This window comes from Chelmon rostratus, chromosome 12, assembly GCF_017976325.1.
Source record: "Chelmon rostratus isolate fCheRos1 chromosome 12, fCheRos1.pri, whole genome shotgun sequence".
NCBI classification, from domain to species: domain Eukaryota; kingdom Metazoa; phylum Chordata; class Actinopteri; order Chaetodontiformes; family Chaetodontidae; genus Chelmon; species Chelmon rostratus.
The window spans coordinates 4,168,592-4,191,282 of NC_055669.1; the positions used below are offsets into that span (position 1 = coordinate 4,168,592).

The following is a 22,691-nucleotide window of genomic DNA, read 5'->3' on the forward strand; positions in this document are numbered from 1 at the left end:
TCCACGCCCATGTGTCATGCCAGGAGCTCATAATTATCAACTTTCACACGTGACAATACAGCAAGAATATATATTCTTTGCTGAACAGCAGCCACTGTGGCCACAAGTGGTAATTACAGGATAATGACAAAATGATTTTCCCTTTGTTTCTAAGTCAGTAGCCTTAAAGAAAACTTACTTGACCTCACTGGGAGTGAGGGCAGGATACAACAAACATGTCACTACTACATCCCATATATGATGACGTACATTCATAACTGTCTTGTAGGCCTTTTAATCTCTGTAAATACGTTGTCTTAACACTGCACTTTTGAAAATACAATCATTTCTCTTACATGTTACAACAGTAGCACAAATGGACAACAGTCATGAAGTCAGTTAAGTGATGTCAGTTTCACCACCATGTGTGTAAAGTTTGGTACTGTTAGCTAATATTAGTGACCATGAGCTCCTGCTTATACCAGAGCAAGCAAGGCTGTGCAGAAAAACTGCTTCTGAATTCAACTGTGTCGTGTTGTCATCATCCTGACACCGTCATGTTCATGCAGTTTGCTGCCCCGTAGTTCTGGTTCAAACATGGTCAAGAAAAAGGCACTTTGGGATTGTTGACTTTTACCTAATATGTGTCTATAAGATGCTTTTTAGTTTTTCTTTTTATATTATATATCGTGTAAGCTATAGCTTTTACTGCCAGACAAAACTGCTTGGGTTTTAAATGTAAGTCCCAAGCTAAAATTTAAGGAAACGTGCTTGGCTTTACTGGCCTCATGCTGTTCAAATAAAACTTTAGAAACAACTAAGTTAGTCCCACGATGACTACCTTCAGAACAGCATCTGCATTGTTCTACTAGCTTAGTTTAGTACAACAATTGTACTACACACACGGACATCTACCTCTCCAGCCAAAATGAACAGAGAACAGTGCCATCAAATTAAAAGGTTATTACCTCACATAATAACCTTTTGTGTGTGTGTGTGTGTGTGTGTGTGTGTGTGTAAAACCTCAGATATAAAAAGACTGGGCACTGTTAGAGTAAATTACACTGAAAATAATGTCGGCACAGAAGACTATAGACTGCTCATGCTTTGTGTTGGGTGTGCCAAGAGCGTTCCGGTGCAAAGATCGTTGAAGTTCCTTTATGAACCACTGGGCAAATATTATGCCAGTATGAAGCCTCAGGGAGACTTCAACCTCTTATTTCTTTTTCTCCCAAAGCCAGCTAAGTGAGACCTTCTAAGATTGTTCTGGGTCTGCTGGAGAATCATATTCCCATGTGCTGTTGTTGGCAGGGAGACAGCAAGGAGATCTGCAGCCAAGCCGACCTGAGCTGAGCCCAACTGATGAGACTCAAGCCTATTACAGTGCTCAGTGATCCCAGATGACACACTGGTCCGTCCCTCTCCGTCCGTCTCTTTGTGTACGTCTGCCTCTTTGCCTCGGTGTGATCTTTCTCTTCTGGACTAGCGAGTCGGGGTTGTCTCGTCCTCCCTCTCTCGAGGTTTCTGCCTCTGCGTGTTCCTGTCGGCCTGTTTCCGCATCTCCTGTTACTCCCAGCGCCCTCGCCTCTCTCTCTCTCTCTCGCCTCCCCTTCTCTTCCTCTCTGTGCTGACATGAGGCTGAATTAGCAGCGCAACATTAATTTTGTTATTGCTGGGTATATTCCTCAGTTGGTTTGTTTTTAGTGCTTGTTTCATGTCACCTCTCCTGATCTTCACGAAGCATTGAAAGCTACGCTGAGCTGAACGTGTGAGTTCATTGTTTGAAGAACAAAAAAAGAGGTCAAACCTTCCACTGCATGGCATGGAAAAGTGGCGACACATACTTTTGCTGCAAAAAAAAAGCCTCTCTTTCTTAGTTGTTCTCGGAGACAAAATAAGAAGGAAACATGTATGACACACTGTAGATAGATCGGCATTATCACCAGTAGACTGAAGGCAGAGGAAATCTTCTGTGCTGAGTGTGCGACACATTAAAATTTTAAATATTTGGATTTGGATTAATACTGAAGTGGTTATTTTTACAATTTTAGTACATTTTTACACTGTTTTGATTTCCATTTAAAGTTTGAAAACAAGAAAACTTCATTTTTGTGAATTTCCTGTTTTATTGTCAGTTGAATTTGCATCTCACTTTTGTTTTTGCGTTTTTCTTTGAATTCAAATGTTCAGCGCTGACAACAGTTAAAACGAAACTGTGGCTCTGTGACTGACCATTGAACTGGAGCAACAAATCAAATCAATGCCACTTTGCACAAAAGTTGATAATGTGATGACGTCCAAAAAGTGTTTAATGTCACACAAGTTCGTTAGCTCAACTAACTTGAAGAACACACAGAATTAGAAGTTATCCAATCAGAAATGCAACAGAAAAAAGCTGAAAAGTCCAGAAACAGTAAAAGATGGACAATGTTGTTGTTGACTGAAGGAGCAGAGTGGAGCTAAACGGTTTAGCAACAATGTGGCCGTGCAATACAGGCCTTCCTGCTGCTGTGATTATGCCTCTGGCTGTAGCTAATGTGGCTGTGGCCTTGTCTTGGTCTAGCACTGGCTGTTATGATTACCAAGGCTGTGATATGTTTTGATGGACGTAAGACAAAGTCCATGCAAGGGTTGTGCAGCTGCAGTGAACTGACATTGTCTAATTGGCTGTGGTGTATGCAACCATCTGTCTGGGCTGACAGAAGAACCAGGTCCAAATCCTGGCGAGAGTGACTTTCCTGGTCAGTGTTACTGTTTTAGGTGCTGTGTTACCCTGACAATCACAATCACAGATAAAGTGAAAGCCACAGCCATACGAACAGTCACAGCCTGAGTCAAAGACCAGTCAATTTGATCTAAAAGCCCCAAAAATGGCATAGCGCAAATTTGGCACAATATGCACAATGTAAGACACCCAAAAATACTCAATAACAAGTAGTGTTTCAGTGCCAAGGCCACAGAAAGGTTTTGGAAATGGCGTGTCCATTACAGTGTGTTCACATCAAGTGGCTGTAGCTGCTGTCTGAGCTCAGCCCTGCCTCTATACCAGCTCTTTCACGCAGTATATGCATGTATCCTTTGTGCATGATACAATGGCTCTACGATGAAATGTAACTGTGAAAATAACCACATAGAGAGGCAGTTGCACAATGCAGATGTGTCTAATTTCTATTAAAAGGCAGCCTTATTTAGGAAAGCAACAGCATCCTCCCTCAACACCTGGCTGTGTATTGCTAACATAAAACTACTGCTACTAATGCCTACCTCTGGAAGTCTCAGCTAGTTCTGTTCAGATAACAGTTTTGTTAGTAACAGATGACCAAACACTGTTTTGAAGTGAACATCTGAATTAGCCTGCTGAATCCCCTACACCATTACATCAAGTACAAATCTTCTGGCCTGCATCGAAACTTTATGTCGAATCCAAAGTAAGATTTTGTGCATTTGAATACTGCTTTGGGGCGCAACACAAGTTTATATAATGGAGAAGCGCTCAGGCATCATTTTAAAGGCGAAGCACAAAATTGATCTGCCACTGTTGTCTGACAGATTCCAATATGGATGCCAAGATGGCACGTAAGCTCATCTGAAACCCTCCGCGAATGAACTCGCTTCCATGCGATTGTTTTTTTTCCCCTTAGCACAGAGACATGCAGTGGGTCTCACTGCAGCCATTAGCCAGTGAGATCAATGCCTCCATATGTCTCAAAGCACTCTCCTTCCCTCTGTCCTCCATCTTTCTTCAACTCTTCTTCCCTCCATCAGTGATTAACTCACACACACTCTACCTTTATTCCTCATTCACGCAACAACCTCCCCCCTGTTTCTTTATCCCTTTTTTCTTCAAATCGTCTACTCTTGCTGTCAGTCCGCCTTTAACACTCCCTTGGCATTATTCCGTCCTAACCTCTCTCTCTTTGTCTCTCTGCTCACACACTCTCAGTAGTAATCATTAGCACTGCCATCACGCTGGAGGGATTTGTCTGTCTGTTTTCCTCCCTTTTCCTGACATTTATGACTCCATGTCCAAAATTTATGGACAATTTGGCTCACTCAAAATCTATCAGATAAAGAGGCCGGGGGGGTTGTTTTCCATAATGGGTGACCGCACGGCCCCGAAATCTCCATCTCTGAGCTGAGTTAGTGATTCATGACATCATCAAGCAGAGACGACAGCTAAGTGACTGGCTGGCTGAGGCCTGTTCACTTAACTCCCTACAAGGACACGGGATATTAAAGAGTCAGAGCTGGGATTTGAAGAGCCCAAGCTGCTTTACACAGTGCAGTGCAGGGGGGAGTGAAGTCAGGCAAACTCCAAGTGCTCACTGCTTTTTGGTTTTAGCCAAACTCAGAGCATGGCTCCGGGGAATGTTGGTCTGCCAGTCCAACTTTTGGTCCACATTAAAATCCTGCTATCGGTTGGATTGCTTTGAAAAGTTATACAGACATTCAGAGGATGTATCCCATGACTTTTTAAAATGATGTGTGACTCCAGTGAGGTGACGAAGCCTTGACTTAGTAGTTATGATGGATGCGAGGAGGGAGTCAGGTGATGTTGCTATAGACCGACAAAGTTCAAGTAGAGAGGACGTAGGGCTTCAAAGCGTTTCCTATTTTCAACCAATAGTAACTTAAAAAACAATTGTTCCGCCCTGTGATTGAGTGGCAACCCCTCAGGTGTGTACCCTGCCTCTCTGCATATGTCAGCTGGGATGGGGGCTGGAGCCAATCACACGTTTTAATTTGTTAACAAGTTCACAACCTAATAATTACAGAGGTGGAAGCTTTGTCTAATTAAGGTTTGCAGTAAAGATATTGGCACAGTTAAGATCATGCGATCATCCTTCGTCCATCCACCCATCAGCACGATTGTTCCTCAACTTTAAATATGGGTTTATTACTGTAATCTCAGTGGTTTAGTCAGTAATGATGTATTTTGTCATTTTGAAAGACTTGTTGCCATAAGAATCTTCCAGTCATTATAGGTTGTGAATAATTTTAAAAAGACTGTTCAAGCACCTCAGTATATGAGCTTTCTGTCATGCCCTCCACTTCGGGCTCCATCTAGTGGAGCATTCTGTTATCCTGTTCCTGCTCATTCTCACTGGCTGGGGGCGCACCTGTTTCCAATCCGGAATGAACTGATGATCACAGCTGCGGCGAGGAGTGGCCCTCCATTGTTCACACTGCAACCTACGTTATAAGAAGCCAGCTGACCACGACTCGACGCCGGATCGTAAAAGTTCTTTTATACCCTCCTCCGCGCTGCATCTCATCTCCTGCCATTCCACAACCTGCTCTGCTGCTTCTACTGGCTCCTGCTCCACCTTCATCTACCCTCACCCTCCGCCATCCAGGAGTTGTTCCTGCCCTCCATTCCAGTCCGTCATCTCCGGCTCTGTTGTTAATCCCCAGTGTGCTTGTGCTTTACCATTTCTGTTCATCCTTACAATAATTTTGTGTTCGTTATTTAGTATCTCCGTTCTGGTTAGGTTTAGTATGGTGTTAGGTAGTTCACCGTTACAGTTGTCCACCAGCCTGTTAGAGTTTTGTGTCTGCACCTGAGCCTCTGAGTCCCGAATTGTGACACTTTCTGGTTCCACTATGGGCAAATGGAGCGATGGTGAATAGGATAAATAAAATAAATGCTATTATACCATTTTCATCTTGTATGCTTCTTATACAGCCTGCTTAATAACAATGCTGTTGATTGCATATGTACTCTCATTCTGATGTTCCTACATTCAGTATCAATGCAAAAACTTTTCACTTCAACAATCTTGTTGCAGTTTGGATGCTGTGTATAATTAAAACATTCTGTCAAAAACAGACAAATCAGTTGTAACCGTTGCATATACTCACTGTCACAGTGTCTCTGTCACAGCTGGAATTAGAATTGATGGGTTTACAACTGCCTGTCATATGTAGCAGTGAACACCAGCGTCTGGAACATCTCCTTTCTCTGAAGATGCCTTTTTTTCCTGCGCAGTGCCCCTGCCTGTCAGCTACATGTTAGTGAAGATCCTCTCATTAAATCCCACATGATTTCTCACAACAGCAACTTCAATGATCATCCCTCTTCCTCTGTGCCTTTAATTCAGTCGCAAACACGACAGACAATAAGGTTGGAGTCGGGATGTCTTTAGGCGAATGCGGCGGCGCGCTTCCTCTTTTATTCTGCAGTGACGCCGGCTGGGAGAGACGGAGCGGAAAACTGAGGGTCCAGAGCTGTCGAGCAGGCTGCTATCTCCATCACTTCAAAGTGTCTGCACCACATTAAAGGCGCCATCCATCATACATGGTTGACTCTGCTCACACAATAGTTAGCAGGGAGGGTTTTATGTTTGGCGGTCTCTATAGATCGTCTGCATTAAAAACTAGACTTGAATTACTTTTCGAAGAAAGATCCGTCACTGCTCAGTGGATTGATCTCTGGCTCAATACTTTCAAACACTTTACTTACTTAGAGCACAAGTCTTTTAAATAAATGTGAACATTTGATTTATATATATACAGTAATGAAAATATACCCCCCAAACACTCCTGAGAGACTGAATAATTGATCATTGTTAAATGTAAAGAGTTGGAGAAAGTCTTCTATCCCCAGGGCAGGTAATGCAGAGTACTTGTGAACCCTATAGAGACATATAGTATGTGCTGAAAAATGTAAATGATATTCAGAGTGATCTACAAAGTGGCCTGGTGTCACACATTCCTATCTGCAAGTCCTGTCAAAAAGATCAGGTAGAAAAGGGGAAACAGCAGAAAACTAGTCTTTTTCCTTCAGTAGTGAGTGATTCATTCCGAGTCTCTAATTACATTTACTTCTTAATAAAGTAAGCTTTTTGTTTTGAGATTAGCCTGTAATCCCCTCAGGACTTGCAGTTTTTTCTAGACACATCCTCAATAATTAGTCAAAAATCCTTGAAGAGGACAAGAGCGCTGTCTGTACTTGATCTGAACTCATAAATCCATAAGAAACTGCACACTAAAATATTTATTTTTTCACAGAGTAATTGAAATTGCGCTTATCTCTGCAGATAAAAGCGCAGGCTTTGGGAGTCTGATAAAACATGCTACAGTACATGACAAAAAAAGTGCATATGATTTCGGTCTATTAGACTCACACAGTTGGAAATACTGTCATCACAGCAGTTACAGTGTGAAAAGTTTTGCATCTCTCCATCAGCAGAGCCTCAGAAACTGACCTGACTGACTTTTTTCAGGCATAGATCAAGTGCTGACCTGAATTTGAGTATTGTAACTTTAGAACACCACGCTCCAAGTGGAAAATATGGTGAATGCATTTATATAGAGGACACTAATCGAAGTTGATAGAGCTGTTGGAGGGAGGAAAGGAGTGGGAGGAAAGTTCAGGCTTTTCACACTACTGCATGTGCAGTAAAGTATACACTACAACAGAGTTATATTGATGTGTGTTACATTGCATGTCATCTTTATTTTATCATTTGTTTAATTAAAAAAAACATACTTTGCACTATTTCTATTACTATCTCTTTAAAGTCACCTGGTTCACTGTACATGTATTTGCTTTTGTGTCTGTCCATTCAGAGTCACCCTTTTAAATATTTGGGATTGTGAAGTCAAGTGAAGTCACAAGTCACTGGTGTTGAGGTCAAAGTCAAGTTGAGAGTTTAGATTTTTTCATGTCCAAGTCATCAGATCACGACTCCAGGCTGACTTGAATGAAAGTCAATTCGCTTTTTATTAAAGGCAAACTCCACCAATTTTTCACATCAAAGTCTGTTACAGGTGTTGTGGAGTACTGCTGCACAAAAAGCCTTTTGGGGCTCCAAGGTCTGAGGAATTGTCTCACGTGATGTCACTGGAGCCAGCATTGGTTGGGTCTGAGGACTCAGATATAAAAACAAATGTGAGGTTGTAGCGGTCAAAAGAAGTGATATTACCAGACCTCTGCAGCCCACTCCTCATCTCTACTGGAGACGAGCGGCTCAAGGCTACATTAGCCTAGACCCAGCACTACTAGCATAACACACTGGACTCTACGACCCAACTGTCAGCAGTCGAGTTGCATTTTGGGTAATGTAGGTGCCAGGTTTTTGATAGGGAAAAAGAGTGCATGGAATAAAAATTACAATGCCTCTGATTCATCAGTTTTAAACGTCCCAATTAAAGGTCCCAATGTTCAATGACATGGTAAATCATATGAAATTGAAAGTTGCTACTGTGTAATCACATAAAAACAGTTACTCACACAGTAACTTTACCGAAGTAATACTACTTCTCCCTGAGTAACAAGAGTGGTCTACTCTTAGCCGCTGTCCTTGTATGTCAGTCTGGCTGATGAGACCCCAGGTCGGCATGTACTAACAACTCTCATTCAGATTCATTGTCTGAATCACTAAGCTCCAGCTTTAAGTGGAATACAAATAGAGCAAATGACAGCCCAATTCCCTCCATGTCGGGGATTGCTGCAGGGAAGGTCTGGCTCTCTGAGCCGAGGAGTTGTAACTTTGCATGACTAGAACCCACAAAAGGCAAACCTACTTTGCACTGGCATGGCATCAGCTGAGAGAAACTGTGGCGTGTCTCAGTGAAGCCTGACATGCTATCACGCACACGAATCCAAACATATGTGACAGATTTACACTCAGCATCTCGAACACATTCCCCGGCGTTCCTTCTCAAACCCATCACCTATAAGTGAGAAATGGGAATCATTTCTGTTTGGGAAACCAATATGTGCACAGGCACAACACGTTGGGGAAGTAATACTATCAGGGTGTGCGCTTATTGGGCTCTTGTGGGTGATCGTAACATGAAAAAAGAAATGCTTCGGTGTCGTACCTTCAGCCTCCACCAAGTCATAAAAAAGATCAATCTCAACTAAAAGCGCCGTTTTCCTTCTCATTCAAGGTTGGCGAGGAGGCATAAAAGCCCTCTCTTGATGTATGAGGCAGAGAGACTGAGAAAGATAAAAAATAGTTAAAGAGAGGAGGTGTGAAGGCCAGAGTTAGAATGAAACCAGCCAGCGTGTTGATCTTATCTTATCTCATCTCATCTTTGTGGGTTTAGAATCCACTAAAAGGCTGGGTACGGCTCTTCTATGTGGAGAAATGACTGATTTTTATATGCATGTTTTTGCAAGTGTTACTGTCTTTATGTGAGTTGCACATGCACCGGGGTTAACAGTCATGCGGTCATATAAAAGAAGCATTTCTTCTCAGAAAAATTCACACACACCAATCCTTCCATATCACTGAACACTGTTATTGCAAGCCTGACAGGCTGTATGTTACACTGACTGTAAGACTTATTTTACAATCTCAACTGGATTACGCAAATCTGTGCCTTAGATAATTCTTGTCAGTGTCAATGAGTGCGCGAGTCTGTGTCGGTTTGCTTGTTTTTGACAACATAAGCATTAGTGTAGTGTTGGGAACGGTTCAGAATGACGTAAATGTCAAATTAAGAAGTACCCGGGCCTTTTTTCTTTATTTCACTTGTTGAACGGTACAAAAAAGTACTTTTGTGTTTATCGTACTTTTTTATTGCATCACTGGTTACACATATGTAGCATGCAGGGGATTATAGATCACAAGTTAAGGAGGATCAGAGGATACTATGCATGAAACAATAGTAAGCAGGGAAAGCTGGCCATAACTCCATAATTGAGTCACCCGAAATGTAGGGTTACGGTTAGGATCAAAGGTGTATACTGTCTGGAAGAACAACATTCAAACTAAATTTTAATAAATCAGTCTGTTCACTAAAGGGTTAGTGAGATATCAGTTCTTCCACAGGCACTGAAAACTAATTTTTTTAATTAAAATGACATATTTTGAAGTTTGTTTTACCATGAAAAAAATCCCTTCATGCCTTCAAACGGCTTAGACGTAACTCTCCGCCTTTGCTTTCCTTCAGTATGCGTGTAGTCAGACCTGTCAGCATGCAAATAATACTGAGCAATAAATATTCATCGATAGTTACATGGATAGTTGTCAACAAAATACTTACAGTAGATACTTCAGACATAATGACGCTACTCATTTAACTACTAATTTGTTTGTCACGTTCTGCTTCTTGCTTTCCTGGCACCACAACCAGAACCAGAACCAGAACCTGACCCTGACTCTGACCGTGTACCTGCCACACTGCACCTGCCCGTAAGCCTGTATGCACCTTCACTGTGGCAGCAAATCATTCTGCATCATCTGCTTTTGGGCCTGACATGCCTAGTTAAGAAACTCATTTAGGATTACAAGCTAAGTGTTAGCTTCCTGCACCCTGCACAACTCACCAGCTGTCTCAATAAAAGGTTTTAGTTATGAAGAAACTGTTTTGTACTGGTGGCATGTGAGTATATCCTATACGAGACAAAATAATGTGAGAACAGTGTATTTTTCTCACTGGGGAAACTCTCAGTGTTACATGTTGCATGCTAACACACAGCACACCCTGAGCTTTTCTCACCAGAGGAGCCACTTCACTGCAAAATGGAGTGAAGAATATTGTGCGGCAGTGCACTTGTAGCTATAAAAACAACTGCAAGATATGTTGGAACATAAAATCAGTCACTTTTATCGCAATCCTCTCCTTTCTAGCCAATCCACCTTTCCTCGGAAGCGAACACAGGAAGCCTCAGGCCTCCTGGAGCCCTCTGCATAGTCAAAATCGCTCGTCTCCCTCCTCACCGTGGTGCTGTATTATTCTCCAGGTCAAATTTGGCTGACCCTAGCTGAAAAATATTCCTTAGGATTCCGCTGTGCCTTTATCAGAGCTGTTTGAAGATGAACTACCTTCCCGATGCCTGCTGAGAGATCAGAAATGGATAATGGATTTAGGCGAACACGAGGGGCGGGGGGGCAGTCGTTATATCCAGCTATTTTCAAGCGGCTTCCACCTGAGGTAAAAACCTTTCGCTCAATTTTCTTTTTCTTCCTATTTGTCTGTGGAGGGCTGATAGATCGCATGTGCTCTTTTAGGAACGTTCTGCTTCACACTTGCAGGGTTAAACACATTTGGGAGCTGTCTGGGGAACGGCGGGGCCTGGTCGCCGGCATGGAGCTACCCAGCAAAACCAGTTTTCTACTCCCAGCCGCTGAGCTGCTGCAGTGGAGCAGCTGGAGGTTGTTCAAGGACATTTTACCAGCAGCTGCTAAAGAGCGGGAGAACCTCCCCTGACATCCACCATGATTGAGATATTTTCTGAAGGTGTGACACTGCAGGGTGTTACTGCCTGCAGATTGTAGGGTGTCGCTGTGGGGAATAAATTGGAGGGTATTTGGATGAAGGATGTGGGGAATCACTGTCAGGCAGCACTGGTTTGTGAGTATGTGTGTTAGGGGAGATGGGAAAGGGGCTGCACAAAAAGAGGCTTTTCATTCATCTGCTCAGGTACTTAAATGTCACTGCTTTACTGCAGAAGACACTGGCATTTGTAAAAGCGATGTCTTTTATGTATGCCGGGTTGACATCTTTGCTTCAGACATTATAAGTAGCTACAAAACACAATCTATCTGTTTCCCCAGGAAAAAACCAAGAGCAATTTAAATGTTACTGTTCTCACAAGTAAACTACTAGAATAATTTTCACAGCGCAAACAAATCAGCCAGCGCAGTTCATCTGTGTTTTTCCAAATGGTGAAAAGGAACATGAAGAGTCGTGCACAGCGTTAGCTCACTTCAAAACATGTAAACACATACTCCTCATTATGCTTCAAGCAAAGCTCTTCTTCATCGTCTAACAGCGACTGAAACCTACATTCAAACGGTGGAATGGGGTGGGGGGATGATCACAACTGCTTTATGCAGTGATTGGCAAGGAGTGTGGAACTCATCTTCCCAGCTCTCTATTTCAATTTTACTCCAAACTGCTACTTTTAATGTCTACAAGCGAGCGCAACGCCGCGAATTGTCTGGAAGTTATTGCCATTATCCCCACTCATCCGATACATTACATCAAGACACGCAAGTAGGCCTGTAGACAGGATCCTCGGAAAGATCAGGGAGCCAGCAGAAGGGTACAACAGCAGGTTTTTCCACCTTACATACAAGTGTGGTCCCTTGGAACAGGTATACCCACACAGGTGTGGTTTGTTTGAGAGAGACAGCAAGGAAATATATGAGAAAGTTCTGTTTTTCATGACATAAATCAACTTGTACTTTTTGTACTATTTGCTTGTTTATGTTTGCTCTTTAATGGTTTCTATGGTCAATTTGTCCCTCCTCAATCTGCCATCCTCGCAGCAGCGCACAGAACTCATTCAGGCATACAACCATAGTCATCAGTTAACCCATTTTTACAGCATGCTTTGTGCATCAGTGAATTGCAATTACGCTGTTGCTCTGTTCACCCAAAGGAATTTGGAAATTTCATCTTTACTTTCATTTCAGCTGTAAGCAGGTTGAAAAAAAAAACCTCTAGTCTAACTGTAATTCTATGTGGTTCCACTCCAGCATGTGAGAAAGCCTGCAGCAGCCTCCCCATTATTAATAAAGGATAAATGGAGGACAGATGCATAATGGCAAACCTCTACTTAACCAGTGTAAGGCATTCCTTAACATGCAGACCTCATACATTAAGGGGGAGCCATTCCAGGGTCTGATGGCTGTACCTAATAAGGGGGCATTAACCTTGAATACTCCCAAGGTCTCAGATAGCAAAAGGAGGGCCAGATGGGCCAGAGCTGCGTTTGTCTGCAGACAGATGGGTTTTAACGGTGCGCCCGCTCAAGCTGCAAACGATCCCGAGTTATAGCAACGCTCTGTTTATGTTTTTACACCTTTTACATTATCACCAAGTTCCTTTATGTGTGAAGGTTATGAAGGCAAATGGAGAGCTGGAAAGCACAAAGGTCAGCATTATGAGCTAATTTACATTAGAGTGCTTCACATGTTCATATTTGGATTTTTAAACTGTGCTTAGAGTGTTTCATATTTAAACAACACATGCCATATGTTCAGCTAGAGGCAATGCAAATCATTTCAGCATGCACTATGAGGGGAAAAAAATCCCTCCATTAGGCACCCATGAATGCAGGAGCGTCTGTACATATGACACACCAAATGATACTACTGGTCAAATCTGTCTCCTGAAACAAACATGGAGACTTCATGCTAGTTTTGTCAGGTGTGTTTTTATTTCATTTTAGTCCTGTGTCGAATGTCCTTGTTAGTTTTCATCATAATTAGTCACCCTCACCCTCTCATCCTGTCATCATCTTTTCACATGAGATGTTATCTCCTCATCATCTGATGTAAAACACAGGTTGAATGATGAAGAATGAAGTGTGCTATCAATATATCAATTTATGCAATAATTCTACCACATGAGACTCAGCTGACTCCTGGTCGCCTAATTATTCATGTATTATTGAGCTGTGTGGATCTGAGCTCCCACATTTGTGACTGTATTTCAACACAAATATGTAACTTGCTCTTCCTTGACACAAAAATAAGGAAAGATTTTGGTAAAGTTTTTATTTCTTAAACTACATTTTAGTCTCGTCTTTCTACGTCGACGATATTTCATGTTGATATATTCACAGTTAGTATCCGCTGACGTCTCGTCTCTTAGTCATGGAAAAAAAGGTCATCGATGGGCCTATTTATTCAGAGTTTTGGAGAAGGAACATTCATATGGTGCTTTTCTTTGTTGTAATTCAAGATGAAGTCAGCAGTTTGTTTTGACCGTGCTAACGACGGGGCCCTGTGGGCTGCGACATCAACCAGCTCATTCACCGCTTTAGTCCAGACTTCGTTTAGTGGCACGAGCCAACTCGCATCCATCCTAAAGGCAGCTGCTGCGTTCAAAATGCTGCCTTTGTAGTTTTATTTTTACCTCACATGCTGCCACTTCTAAAATCTGCTGAAATCACTCAAAGCTTTGGAGGTACACAAGGTGTTTCATCCTACAACAAAAATAAACTATGTACTCGAAATATTACACTGTTTCAATTGTTGCTGTTTTCCTTGTTGAAGTCAAGGTCTGTGAGCAGTTACTCATGTCTGCGTTTCAGGCGCTCTCTGAAGCACCGTCTTCCTGAACTGACTCACTGAAGAATAGGCTGAAGGGTATGATTTTCTCCTCTTTCAGCCTAAAGAAAGCAATTTTGTTTTCAATCCTTGAGAGCATTCACCTTCTGATTCGTACAAGCTGTGTTTTTAAATTACTATCACTTTGAATGCGAGAGGTGAAGTCTCGCTCCTGCTCTAGCTTTGAATTTTGATGTTTGATGTTTTTTTATTAACCTCTCACTGTTGCTTGATAACACGCTTTTCGTTAAATGTACTCCTCTTGAGTCCTCAGGTATCCCCAGAACCCCCCGCGGCAGAAGCTGCTGAACTAGCAAAAGATGCTAATGCACACAGTTTGCCTCTGTGAAAGACTTCTGGACACTTAAACAAGCACACACAAAAATCACCGTCCTGGTAACGTAAATCGTCCTCTTTACCCCTCATGGTGAATGATGTGGCATTTGAAGTGTGCACATGCGATCCGGTCCACGCTCTGCTGAGATGCCAAATTTAGCCTCTATTTATTGATCAAAGTCTGTTTATTTTCTGCAGCGCCAGCCTCCATGCTGCCGAGCAGAGGGTGTCCTATGGCGAGCATGTCAGCAGTCACAGGCGTAGCTGGAAATCTTTGTTCTCTCAGTGCAGAAGGAGTAAAGAAGTGTTTCAGCTTCTCCCGCAGGACCTCTGACATGTTCGGGGCCCAGGGCAAAGCAAAGGTAGGGGATGTTTGCAAGAGGCTTTGGCTGCGCTGAGCTCTCCGTGCTGAAGCAATGGGAATCACGTTGCTCCCTGTGGGGGCTTGAGGGTCGGGAGGAGAGACAGATTAAAAGAGATTGGCTGAGAGAGCGAGAGAGATAGAGATCGCTGTCAGGGATTTGGCAAGCGTTAGCACTGGTCACTTAGAAGCTAAACTTGTGCTAAAGAATTGAAATAGACTTTTTCTTCTTCCTCCCACACTTAACCTTTTGCACAGAGGGAAATAATTAAAACTCCAAATGAAGAGCCCATTGTGAATTTATGAATAGCAAATTTGGTCCCAATTATCTCCGACCAATAAGATGTCACTGCTGAGGTGAGTAATGAGGGGCTATAAATATCCAATGTCATCTGGTGTGAAATTAAAGGTGATCATCCCATCGCAATGACTCGTGACTGCTGATTAACCTGAGTGAGTTCCTGGCTGATGTAAACAGATATAAACTGTTAGACGAATCAGCCGCTACATTAATGAAGTCACTGAGACACACCTTTTTTTAGCATATCCAGATTGATTTTACAAAGTCTGGACGGAAAAAAAAAAAAATACATGAAATGCGATTTGTGCGAATCAGATCCAAGCCACATATGGAGGTGGTCTGAAATGCAGCTCCAATCTGATTCCTACAGATGTGTCTCGACACACAATGACGATCAAATCCAGAGTGACAGAAGTGCATCAGAGCTGCTGAGCAGAATGCAACATCACAGCGGATACCAGCCAGGAAGTAGTTCTACTCCCTGGCCGGATATATTTCAGAACTTATAACAATAAAATATAATATATAATATAATATATAATAAAATGACATTACATGTGACCTATCTACAGTGTGCAGTGATGATCATACAGTATATTGTCTATTGCTTATATTAATTGCTGATTTGCGCTCTGCAAAAACCGGGCGCCTGGCTCTGCCAACCACAGAGCGGCATCGCCAATTAAAATTCAACATTTGTCTGTTAATGGGATTCAGGAAAAAGTGAAATGATCAGATACTTTTCAAAACAAATGCACATTCATACAGTTCTACAACCACACCGCACTCTGTCGCAGGCCCGTTATTGAGCCCGCGTCTCTAAATAAAGGACATCTATTAAAAATAAGACAAAGGTGCATGTCCTCCTGCCTGGCTCTCAAACTCTCTCAAAGTTCATTCCAGAGAGGATGAACTTTACAAGGCCCCAAAAAGGAGGAAAAAAAAGGCCGTCTTTGGCTGTAGAGGCTCATTAATGAGCAGCTCATTAACTGGAAGGCCTGTCCGCCTGGTCGCATGCAGCTGTGACTCACACCGGCACACGCACACACATGCGCACACATGCAGAAACACTTGCGCAATTACACAAGGATGCTCACGCGAGCGCACACATGCTGTGATGACATTTGATAGGCTGTGTGTCTGTGTTCTAATTGAGTCTCCGGAGAGTCGCGTTGGCACTTGGCACCAGGAAAATCCTCGGTCCAGCCGGTCAGGCCAGCAGATGGAAACACGCGATGGCAACAAAGAGCGGTACAACACACCCTTTACACTATGTACGCTCAAAAGAATTCACTGACTCAGCCAGAGTTTAGTCTGACTAATCTGTCCATCTTGCCCCTTTAGAGCAAAAAAAATTTCAAGTTAAGCTCTTTGACTTTTTAGTAAAGTAATTTTTTTACATACATCATGCCAGACAATTCACACAGTCTCAGTCATTGTCTGTGCCTCATTGTGATTTTTATGAGATCTGCTTATTCTGAATTTGACGCAGCAACATGTTGGGACATGAGCAACAAAAGACTGGGAAAGTTGTGGAACGCTCCAAAAACACCTGTTTGGATCATTCCACAGGTAAACAGGTTGATTGGTAACAGGTGATAGTATCATGATTGGGTTTGAAAGGAGCATCCTGGAAAGGCTCAGTCATTTACAAGCGAGGATGGAGCGAGGTTCACCTCTTTGTGAACACATGATTGTATGAAGGATGTCACTACTTGAGCTCAGGAACACTGTTAATCTGTTGTTAGTCAACACAGTTGACAGTGAGTGCAACTGTTCTAGATTCGAGGTTGTAACTCCAATTTATTTCAGTTAATCCATTCATCAAGCTCTGGTTGGTTCTCCTGAGAAAAGTCCAGTTTATCGTGCTTTAGCTTGCTAGCCACTCGCTAACTCCATTTGTCTGTCGCTTGGTGCTGAGCAGGTTGTGTACATCGGGTTCATTAGGGCTTTTTCGCTGAAACCAGCCACCTGCTGCTGCCGTTTGTGGGAGGGAAAACCAAAATAATGAGCTAAATGTAACAGATCTGTAGAGCTGAGAGGAACTGAGGGGTCAGGTGATCCTCTCTGTCACTTCATTGCTCATATACAAATATGAATTAGTGCAGCGTTATGTGTACATTCAATATAGAGGTTTCAGATATGGTGCTGGATGACTTATTCTTTAGACAAAATATATCAAAATAGCAGAAGTAAAATATTAATTCATATTTCTTTTTACATAACTACTGCAGCTTAAATAATAAGAACAGACTCCCTTGTTACCTGTGTGTGCAGTTTGTCCTGACCTTCTTCTATAGCTGCTTTACTAAGTCCTTCATTTGTTCCCTGGGCAACATGTAACAAACTCCCTGGAGTTTGAACTGCATGTTTACCGTTTAACGACCTCTCGATAAACCCTCGTGGGTTTAAATCTCTGTCCGACTGCCTGGTCGAGCCATTCACGCATCGGTGTAGCAGCGAGAGATTCCAGCCAATTCGCATCATCTCAAGTCCCCAACTGCAGCGGTTACCTGGCAAATGATGTATCCCCATAGCACCTCTGTACCACATCTTAGTTCCGCTTCATGGAGGTCGTCTCCAGGAAGTGAGGCGGGAGAAGAGATAAGAGAGTGTTTATTACAGCGGCCGACCCCCTCCGGAGGGACGATGGCACGTCCTCCTTCTCCTCTTATCTCTATCTTCAGGAAAAGAGAGAGTTTTTGCTGAAGACTTGGGGAGGAGTACAGGTTAGGGATCGAGGGTAGAAAGGTACAGGCTGTGTGTGTGTGTGTGTGTGTGTGTGTGTGTGTGTGTGTGTGTTTATGTATCCTACAGTGAAGAGCCTCCTCTTCTCCCCTGCTGTGACGAAAGTCTCCCAGGCTGCTTGAAAAGCCTCAGTGCTTGATTTAAAACAAATGTCGAGAACGGCTCTGTCACAAACTCTTAAACAGGGGAAATGTGAGATACTGAGGAATCAAACGATCACCCGCCGTCAGTCGTCTCCTCACTCCCCGATCGTCGTCTTTGGTCTCTATTTAATCATGTTTTCCTTTGCTTTCCATTTCCTCTCTGTAGTACTACCAACATCCCTCACTTTCCTTCAGGTGACGAACAGTTTTAACTGGAAATCCTCCTCTAGATTCTCATTTCTTCTCCCCTCCTCTCCCTTATTCTAATCCCTCCTCTCCTCCCTCTTTACATCATCTCCCGTCCTCCCATCTCCCCTCTCCTCATCTGTTCTCCCCTCCCTCCCTATAATCACATCCTTTCCTCTGCTTTCATGTCCTCACTTCTCCTCTCTCCCACCTTCCTCCCCTCTCACCCTCTTCCTTGATTTACCCCCCCCCCCCTCTTCCATCGCATCTTTTTTCTCCTCTCCACGCGTTGAAGGATTAATAGCTACCAGGTTATGCCTTGCAGAGCCACGCCGTCACCTCCTCTCACCCGGAACAACGTCCTGAGATGAACTGCTGCTGGCTGCCTATTTGTCAGCTTGGGGCTCGTGCCCTTGGGCTATTTATAGTCCTGAATGTGGTATAAGTAAAGAGGAAAGGGGAAAGAATAGAAAAGAGAGGAGGGAATACCGAGTACCACAGATGAGCTACTCTGTTTCTTTTGGGCTTCTTGCTCCTGGCCCCTTCACTCCACCTCAGGCTCTTCTGTTTCCGTCAAAAATCAAACTGTACGTTTCTTTGCCTGTTGACTCATCACCTCAGAGTACCACACCCCCTCCACAGACCCCTGCGCTGGCTTGCCAGTGCCAGCGGTCAGGTCTCTTGGGACACCCAGACAAAGAATGTGACTGCCCAATCTTTCTGTCCTCCTCTTCAGCCTCTCTCCTTCTGCAGCATGCCTTCATAGCTGCTGCTTTAACAAAGACTTTATATAGAGCAGAGAAAGCTGTTGTTGTGGCGGGGTGGAGAGGTGAGGCCAGAGATCGACTACAGATATATACAACCCCCCCTGAAGTCACAGAAGAGGAAAAAGATAAAAATTAAAAAAAGATAAAAAGAGATTACAAAACTATCTGTTTGGGACCTTTTTTACCTGAAAGGTTTTGAGCATTTCTAGACTTTTTCCCACAGATTTGAATGTTAATGGTGTCCATCTGAAAAATATATTAGAATAAGGCCACGTCCCTCCTCAGGCCACTTTCTGAAGAGCTACTGCACTCTGTTGAAATGCACAGTGGGCCTGTCATTTCAGCCACTAGAGGTCTCTCACTGAAAACAAGAACAAAAGATGGCGTTTGATGATGTGAAGTAGCGTAGGATCATCAGTCGTCACCAACTTCCTCCCTCACTCTGACATATCATGCCGTGTTTCCCATGTTTACCTGAGAGTTATAGTAACCACGGGCGTCGCACCCATGGGGGATGGGGGGGTTGCGACACCCCCACTTTTACAACCAGATGATTTCATACCCCCCACTTTTTCCTGAGGTTATATATTGTAGCGTCCCACTGGATCCAGGAAACGGACAGAGAGTTGGTCTCACCTACTTTTTATTGCAGATTACGGTTACTGTTGGTCGCAACCACACCGAACAAACAATCATTAAACAAGCTATTTCTCCAAAATCTTTTCCTCATTCGCGCGCTTCCCTTCTCTCCCATCCACACACACATAGGTACACTTCCTTAGTCTCGCCCCGCCCCCTCCTCCTCATTCAACCACATGCACGCATCCCTACCAGAGGCGTTCACTGACGGTAGGAAACTGGAACACTGAACAGCAACAACATTGCGGGGTCGTTAAGGTGCTATATAAATAAAGATTGATAACTTTGATAACAAAGATTGATAACTTTGACATTCAGAGCACTGGGCAGTTCTTTGACAGAAAATTGAAAACTTAAATCCTGCTCCCAAACTACCATCACCTCAGTGGTATTGTTTCATATGATTGACAACTTTTGGAATTGTTTCCAGGTTTTGTTCTTCTTGGAATAAATGTTCAATTGAGGAAAAACACATTTTTGTTATTAATTTCGGCCATATTTTTACTTTTTTAATATAAAAATTTACACATTAATGGATAATTGTTGGTTAATTTTCCCGATGATAGATTCAGAAAATTTTGCTAATGTGCCACAACCTAGAAGACCCCCACATTTTAAATGGCTGTGATGCCCCTGATAGTAACTACAGGTGGTAGTAAAGGGGATATGACACCACTGACAGGCAGCCAAGTGAAATGCAGCATTACCTCAAACAAAAGCACAGATTTCTCTGGGTCTGAACATTGTACACAAGTACATAACTCAGCGCAATGTAACATAGGTTTAGTCTTTTTAGACATTTTAATGCGGTTGCACATTAAGCCTTGAAGTGCTTTTTTATTCACAGGCCACAACTAAAGTCTGCATCGATAGACCAGGTTGATATTATTCAAAGTGCTGCATTTGGATAAAAAAATAATGAAAAAAATGAAAAAACATTTTAAAAATATGGCTTCATTTTTGCTGGAAACTTCTCTAGCTTATCTAAAAGTTATTAAAACAATACTAAGGTAAATTTTAACATCTAGCCTGGCAAAAAAAAAAAAAAAAAGAAGAAGCACACCAAAAAAAAACAAAGTAAGCAACTTTATCATTTTACGAACAAGCATTTGGTACATTGTATCCTAAAATGTGAGCACTTCTTACTAGTTTGTGATGCAGTATTAGCAAGTCTTTTTAGCCCATACATGCAGCTAAGAAAGCATTTCCTAAGAGATTATGAATTATTATTATGCTAAGCCTTAGTTTGAAAAAGAGGGCCAAATGCATTTCCCACCAGAAAAAAGCACATTTTGTAAAGGCACACATAAACAGATGTAGTACTATAGAATGTAATTAGTGCGCTTTATGTTTTCCATTAAAAAGTTTCAAGCTTTTATTTAAGCATCACTAAATCTTTCCTAAAATTACTGTCTTTTTTTTTGCCTAAACACGCCCAAAGTCCACCTCATGCTTTTGTCTAATTTTTCATTTTGTCATCTAATCAATTTCCTGGTGGATAAATAGTCACACAATTTGTTGTTTTCAAGATTATATCTGATTTAGCAATTCTACTCACCTCCTATTATGTGTTAATTGAAGAGATTAATCTTTATGAATGTGTTTTGTGCTCTTATGGTGCCTGGTAACCTCAGTGTGTTTGTAGGTGTCTACGTGTGTGCCTCAACCAACACAGAGAAACACACACACACACACTTCTCAATCCTCCACTGACCAGGCTGCTTTTACTCCACTGCTGGTTCCTATCACAACTCTCCAACAGTGACAAGTAGCTGCTTTCTGTAGAAACAAGAGGGGTCAAAGCAAGTGAGCCAGAAGGGGGAGGGTGAAGACACAGGAAACAAGAAGCTCCTCTTTAAACTGACTGGGTTTTGGGCCGAGGTCTCACTCATCCGACTAAACATCAGTTCTAAAGTAATCGAGCTGCAGCAAAAGAAAACAGAAGAACACATGGCCACTTAGATGAAAGAGGTCATGAGGTGTGTGTGCATTACACCGGTGAACAGTACAAAATAAAAGAGGAAACATACTGCAATTATGTTCTCTTCAAATATGCTAGTTTTCTACTTGCCTAATTAGCTGCGGCCTAATTAGCTACAGCGGATAAACAGTGGAACATCTGGCTTTTAGCTGCTTAAAGAGATGGTGAAGCAACTGCACATGTAGACTGCAGTTTCAAACAAGACAATAAGTATGCAGAGAAAATGCCATGGCAAGACTCTGTGGCTGTCAGATTCTGTTATGTGCTGAGTCTAACTGTAAATTTTAATGGTGGTGCTAGAAGAAAGGTTATTTGGTAACCAATAATATCAGAAATTCTCCTCTGGAGAGCATGAATATCTACTTTAATGGCAATCTGGTGTGTAGTTGTTGAGATATCTTGTTCCGGGCCATTGAACAAACAGACTGATCGTCATCACCATCAAACATCATCCATCCCTTCATTCCATCTCATGGAAGACATACGCTTCAGTGTCTACAATGGTATCAATCAATACAAAGTCGGCACAGTATCATACATCATTTTAGTTTGTCACAAATTTGGTCCTGTTTTTGTAGATTTAGTCATAATTTCTTATTTGCTGGGAGCACAGTAGCATCACTACTGAAGGAGAAGCCTGACTGGAGCAAACATGTTAAGCAGCCAGGCAATCAGATGAATCCACCCATATTATGTCTACCTCAGTAAGTTGAAGTATAATCAGGAGGTCATCAGAAACTGCAATGAATGTTAACGTTTAGGAAATAATTTGACTATTTGCCTTCATTTTCTCTTCCTAATGAGTTTGTACAACCTGGAGGTTTGTTAAAAGCATCACAGACAATGGAGTGATGACCAAAAGAGCTACGCTGCAGCGTCCACAGACAGATCAGCTCACATAAGGGCAGCTCAGGTGTGGGTCATGACATCATCAAGAAGCTTTCATTGTATACGTAACTTTAGCACTGAAATCCACATATCCATCAGGAGTCAGAAATACTGAGCTAAAGCGGGGCACTGTGCTGACGTCTCCGTCAGCAGAGTGACCAGGCTATACGCCAGAGGATAAGATCCAGGGGCGACGTGGCAGATCGTGTGAAAAGTCAGCGACATATCAAGATTTGCCCTTTAAGAGCTCGCGCCGCGAGCGCATGAACGTTGTGTGGCCACAGGCGATGGTGCAGGTGTGGAAAAGGCGGAGAGAGAGAAAGTTCAGTGAAGGACACCGCAGA

At 42.6% G+C, this 22,691-nt stretch overlaps 1 protein-coding gene across 1 annotated transcript in view; it reads right to left on the reverse strand.

The window, feature by feature from the left end:
- The window catches only part of brinp2 (bone morphogenetic protein/retinoic acid inducible neural-specific 2), a 120,035-nt gene that overhangs the window by 14,263 nt on the left and 83,081 nt on the right, over positions 1-22,691 (reverse strand). The gene's annotated exons all lie outside the window — the stretch shown is intronic.